A 6,124-nucleotide genomic window follows, 5' to 3' on the forward strand; every position below is an offset into this window, starting at 1 on the left:
CCTTGGTTTTAACATTCTTATTGTTTTTCTAGACTCTTTATCATTGATTTATGCTCTAATACTCATTTCCTTTCTTCTACTTGCTAACTGTGGGCTTAGTTTCTTCTTTTCTTAGCTCCTACAAGTGCAATGTTATTTATTTCAGATCTTTCCTATTTTTCAATATCATCCTTTATTGCTATGAACTTAAAATATTTTTCAGCTGATTGAAGACAGAATATCACACATACACACACACACACACACATACAGATAGAAAAGGAGAAAGAGAGAGAGAGAGAGAGAGAGAAATATCTTCCTTCTCGAGTTCCCTCCCCAAATGTCAACAACCAGGGCTTGAGCCAGGCTGAAATTAGTACCCAGAACTTCATATATGTCTTCTACTTGAGTGCCAGGGTCCTAGTGTTGGAATCATCCCTTGCTCACTCAGAGGCTTAAGCATGCATGTACAGCAGAAGTGGAACAGCAAAGACTCAAGCTGGCACTCTGCTACAGGATGAGGGCTTCCTGGATCATGGCTTAACTCACTACATCACAATATTCAACCCATGAAATAGATTTTTTTCAATCTGCTTTTATTGAACTCTGTAATTCTGATATGTTCTGTTTCTATTTTTTAGCTGTTTTTAAGATTTTAAAAGTTCTCTTTGATTTCTTTTCTTTCTACTTAAGAACATGTTTTATTTTACTACATATTTGCAAGTTTTCCTCCTGATATTTATTTCACACATTGTGGTTAGGAAAGGTCCTTGATATCATTTCAGTCTTCCTAAATATGTTAAGACCTGTTTGATGCCTAACATACAATCTAGCTTGGAGAATGTGTTTTTCTCGTATTGGATAGAATTTTCTGCGTGTGTCTGTTGGTTTCTTTGGTCAAAAGTGTAGCTGAAGTTTACTGCTTCTTTAGATTTTCTGTTTAGAACATCTATTGTTGAAAATAGTATATTGGGGCCTGGCACGGTGGCACAGTGGTTAAGGTCCTCGCCTTGCACGTCCCAGGATCCCTTATGGGCGCCTGTTCTAACCCGGCGGCCCCGCTTCCCATCCAGCTCCCTGCCTGTGGCCTGGGAAAGCAGTCAAGGATGGCCCAAAGCTTTGGGACCCCGCACTCGTGTGGGAGACCCGGAATAAGTTCCTGGATCCTGGCTTAGGATCGGCATAGCATTGGCCGTTGAGCTCACTTGGGGAGTGAATCATTGGACCGAAGATCTTCCCCTCTCTCCTCCTCTCTGTATATCTGACTTACCAATAAAAATAAAAAATACATCTTTACAAAAAAGAAAATAGTATATTGAAGTCTTCTACTATTATAATGTTTAATTTTCTCATGCATTTTGTTGGTCTTAATAATTTGCTTTACATGTTTAGGTGTTTCAACGTTGGGTGGATAAATATCTTCTACATATAATTTATATACCCTCTTGATCCTTTTATCAACATATAATCACCCTCTTTTTTCCTACAGTTTTGACTTTCAGTCCATTTATTTATGTTCTAAGTATGTCTAGCCGCCCATGTTTTCTTTTGGTTACCATTTGCTTGTAAAGATTTTTCCTACCATAACATTCAATCATTTTATGTTTTGATGCCAAATTTACATTTATAATATTCTAATACTAAGAGCTGAGTCAGGTTAATGACTGCTATGGATTTCCTATGGTTGAGTTTGTTTCCACGGTTCACTGTTCAAATGTTGAAATTTGTCATTGAGAAGTATTAGGAGTGCAGAATCTTCAATTCATCATGGTGTGTATAGGCAGGTACATTTAGAGGTGCTTAGAATTTAAAAATTTCATCAGGGCAAAGCCCCCATGTTTAACTACTGCTGAAATTTTTTCAAAAATAAAATAATTATGTAATTATTTGAAAGGCAGAATTAGAGAAAGAGAGAGAGAGAGAAAGCGATATCTTCCATTCATTGATTCACTCCCCAAATGGTCATAGCAGCTGGAGCTGGGCTAGGGCAAAGCCAGTAGCTTCTGGGCTTCCCACATGAATGTTCGAGCCCAAGAACTTGGACTATTCTCTCCTGCTTTCCTAGGCTATTAGCAAGGACCTGGATCAGAAGTGAAGGACCTGGAATTTAAATCTGTGCCCAATTGGGATGCTGGTGTCCCAGGAAGAGGCTTATACTGTTACACCAAGGCACCAGGCTCAACTGATGGGGTTTTAAGGAGCAAGACCAGAAAGAACACACATATTCTCCTTGTGTTTTGCCATGTGATATTCTCCCTTCTCTTGGCACTCTCCCTGAAAGCAGGCCATCAGCAAATGCAGGTCTTCGAACCTTTAGGACTATCCTCCTTTTTACCAAGTTAGCTCAGGATGCATAAACTCCATCATGAGTTTCCCACATGATGGCACGAACTAAAGCTCTTGGGCCATTATCTACTGTCTTCCACATGCAGCATCAGGAAGCTAAATCAGAAGCAGAGGCAAGATATGATCAAAAGCATTGTACTGTAACATGTAAGCTTAATACCCTGCTCAGAAAGTCACCTCTGGGTATTTTTAATAGATCTCTAAATTCACTTTTTTTTTTTTTTGCTGCTTAGTCCAGTTGCTATTGATAAATTCTGTTTCATTATTCATTTCATTCATTTCTTCTTCAGTATTAAAATTTCACCCTTGAATCCAGTTAAAATCCTTGCCTTGCATGTGACAGGATCCCATGACCTGCCTGCTCTACTTCCCTTCTGGCTCCCTGCTTGTGGCCTGGGAGTGCAGTCGAGGACGGCCCAAAGCTTTGGGACCCTGTACCCACGTGGAAGACCCGGAAGAGGTTCCTGGTTCCTGGCTTCGGATCGGTGCAGCACCAGCCATTGCAGTCACTTGGGGAGTGAATCATTGCATGGAAGATCTTCCTCTCTGTCTCTCCTCCTCTCTGTATACCTGACTTTGTAATAAAAATAAATAAATCTTTTAAAAAAATAACTTCACCTATATTTTGAAAATTATTGCTAACTTCTCATTTACTTTGTGTATTATTTTCTTGAGTTGTCTGTATTTTCTTATTGCTTATTGATTTTTTAAAGCAATATTGCTGAATTTCTTAGGCGATGCATAGATTTCCATTTCCTTGAAGTTATTGTGCTCTTCAGTAGTTACATATTTCCTTGGCTTTACCTAGAGGTGGGAAAAGTGCTGGCTGGATGAGGTGAAGCAGTTCCAGTTTGCCTAGCTTCGATGAGTACACATTGGGATGGATTCCATGCAGCTTTCAGTGGAGGTCTGTGTAAGCAAAGATTTCAGATCTCAGTGACCAATGTTGTAGATGTTTGTAGCAGGGCCAAGGGTTCAGAATCTTTTGGTGTCAAAGGCTTTTGTAGATTCCCTAATCTGCTTTTCTTTCAAGAAAAATGTCATAAACAAGGAGTTTCCTCTCAGTAGACCATTGTGGGTATGCTTAGAGTGATGGCAACAAAAGTGTGTGATCCACACTGTCCATGGAATAACAATGATGTCTGCGTGGAGGAATTTGGAGTAGCGTGGCATCAGTGGCTGTAGAAAGATTCCCCCACTGCTGCATTGGCTATGCTAAATAAGGCAAGGGACTCACAGAGTAGCTTCAGAACCTAAGCTTCAAGTTCAGCTATGTGCAGTGCTACCACTGCTTCGAGATCTAGGGCCTAGGGCACAAACATATGCCCTGTAGCTGAACCTCTATTAGTGCTTGTGGTAGCCAAAGGAACCAGGACTGGAACACAGGCGTATACTCATTAATTGTGTCTCTGAAGTATAGCATGAGGCTAGATGGCTATAAATATATGCTTTCAAAGCACCTTAACTACAGGTTCCAGTGTGGAGGCCCCTGCTCCAGTGTCTGAGCATGTGTGTGTGCAGTGCAGCTGTGGAACCAGAGTCTGCAGAGGAGCCCATGTGGAGCAGCTGTACTCCAGGTCCGAGATATGTGAAAGATGGTATAGGTTTGAGGGGCAATCTCACAGAGGTATAATGTTGACTTCTTCTTAGGGACAGGAGATGAACTGAACAAGTATTCCTTGAGCAGAGTGTTTGCAATACTGCTGGATCTGGGTTACCACTGAGGCAAAGTGGCTGTTGTAGATAGCAAATATTTCTGGGTGTAATAGGTAAGTCAATATCATCATTCTATGTTGTTTGTCTTCCAAATTTTTATTCATTTACTCTAAAATATGAAAAATCAGTATGAAAAAGAAATCAAAATTTAGATATGAGAACTGAATTGAAACTATAAAACTCAAGCAAGAAAACAGAGGAAAAACCTATGACATGGGTCTACGCAAAAGTTTTTGATATGACATCAAAAGCACCAGCAACAGGAGCCAAAACAAATAGGAACATTACAACAAAGAAAAAAATGTTTACGTAGTAAAGGACAGAATCAACAAAATGAAAAGGGAAGCCACAAAATGGAAGAAAATATTGGAAACCATAAACTCTTAGGAGCTGGGTGTATTCCCATGCTCACCAGTCGCAACAGCTAACAAATGGAAATGTTTTTGTCAATGGACTGGAATATAGGTGTGAAGTTATTGTGTGCAGAAGGAGTATGACTCCACTTTAATGAAGAGTGGAATTCTGCCATGTGTAATAGCACAGATGTACCAGCGTCCACTGAAATAAGTTAGACACCAAAAGACAAACACTGATCTCGTTTAAATACGGGATTTAAAACAGTTGCACACAAAGAAACTCAAAGTGGAGTAATTGTGAGAGGCACCCTTAGCAATAAGCTAAGGATGTAAAGTTTCAGTTGAAAATGAGTAATTTTGGTGGTAAAATTATAGGCTGGTTAGTTTAGTTAATAATATATACATGGAATTTTTTTAAAGATAGGAAATCTTAAGTAGAAGGATTCTCACTGCATATAAAGAAGAAAAAGATAATTATGTAACATTATAGATATGAAAGCATTTCACAATATGTATATCAAAACATCTCATCACATAACTGGAATGTGCAATATTTTTATTTGTTCACCTTTTTCTCAGAAAGCTAAAGAAAAAAAAAATCCAGAAAAATACTGGCTATAGATTCTGGGATGAGTAATAGTAGGTAGGGATTTCTAACAGGAAATATCCAATAAGAATAAATGCAAATTACTTGACAAATGGTAAAGTTTAATGCGGCAGTCAGCTGAAACAAATGAAAAAAGAATATATAACTATTCCTAGGGAATTAGGTTTCTGTAGGTTTCGGTCTTAGTTTGCTATTTAAATATATGTGGTAATTAACAGCTGACATCTAAACTCTTAGTTTTCAGGGAAAAATAGTTTTAAATACCTGGTTTATATCTTGGCTATTCCATTTCTGATCCAGGAGTTTGGGAAAGCAGTGCAAGATGGTTTGAGCTGCTGCCACTCATAAGGGAAACTTGATTGGAGTTCCAAACTCATGGCTTCAACCTGGTACCACTGGCTATTGCAGTCATTTCAAATAACTAAATAAATTTTTTCGAAACTCTGATTTAACCTCTTATTAACTTAGTTAAACTCTTATTTAACTCTAATTTAAAATCTTGGACAGGATTTCTTCTCAGTGGTTGAAAAGCCATAGTGGGATACCCATAAACCAACCAGTTACCTTTTGTAGTCTACCCATTGAAGCAGCTAATGATGATCAAATATTTTGGTCCCTGCTTTCAAAATAACAATCTTGGAACAATTTTACAAGAAAGAGCTTATTCGTGCATGTTTTTTGTTTTGAGTCACTTCTTGTATGGGTCTTGCATGATAAGGATGACTCTGGACCCAGGGTGCTGGTTACAGAGCCTGGGTAGGCCATGTGCTTCTCAGGCCTCAGGCCCTGAGAGGGATACAAGGGGTTAATAATCTGTCCTTCAAGCTGGACAAAAGCTACTGAATGAAAGCAAGATGGCAGCAAGATCCTGAATGCTTTGCCAATCACTGGAATATTAACACTGCTTTATTTTCAGACTTTTTCTATACTTGGCCTCTGTCATTATCCTTGTTAATAGCGCACAGGTGGATCTCAATCCGTGTCTGCATTACTGCAGCACTGACCAGCTCCTTCCCTCTTTGTGCTCCTGTTAAGTGTTAAAGAACTTAGAATACCAATGGCAATTCTCAGATTTATTCTCAGAAGGCATTTCTGTCTTCATATGTGGCTTTTGAAATTT

This window comes from Ochotona curzoniae, unplaced genomic scaffold (genome assembly GCF_017591425.1).
Source record: "Ochotona curzoniae isolate NIBS_2020 unplaced genomic scaffold, NIBS_Ocur_1.0 scaffold_2476, whole genome shotgun sequence".
In the NCBI taxonomy this organism is placed as follows: domain Eukaryota; kingdom Metazoa; phylum Chordata; class Mammalia; order Lagomorpha; family Ochotonidae; genus Ochotona; species Ochotona curzoniae.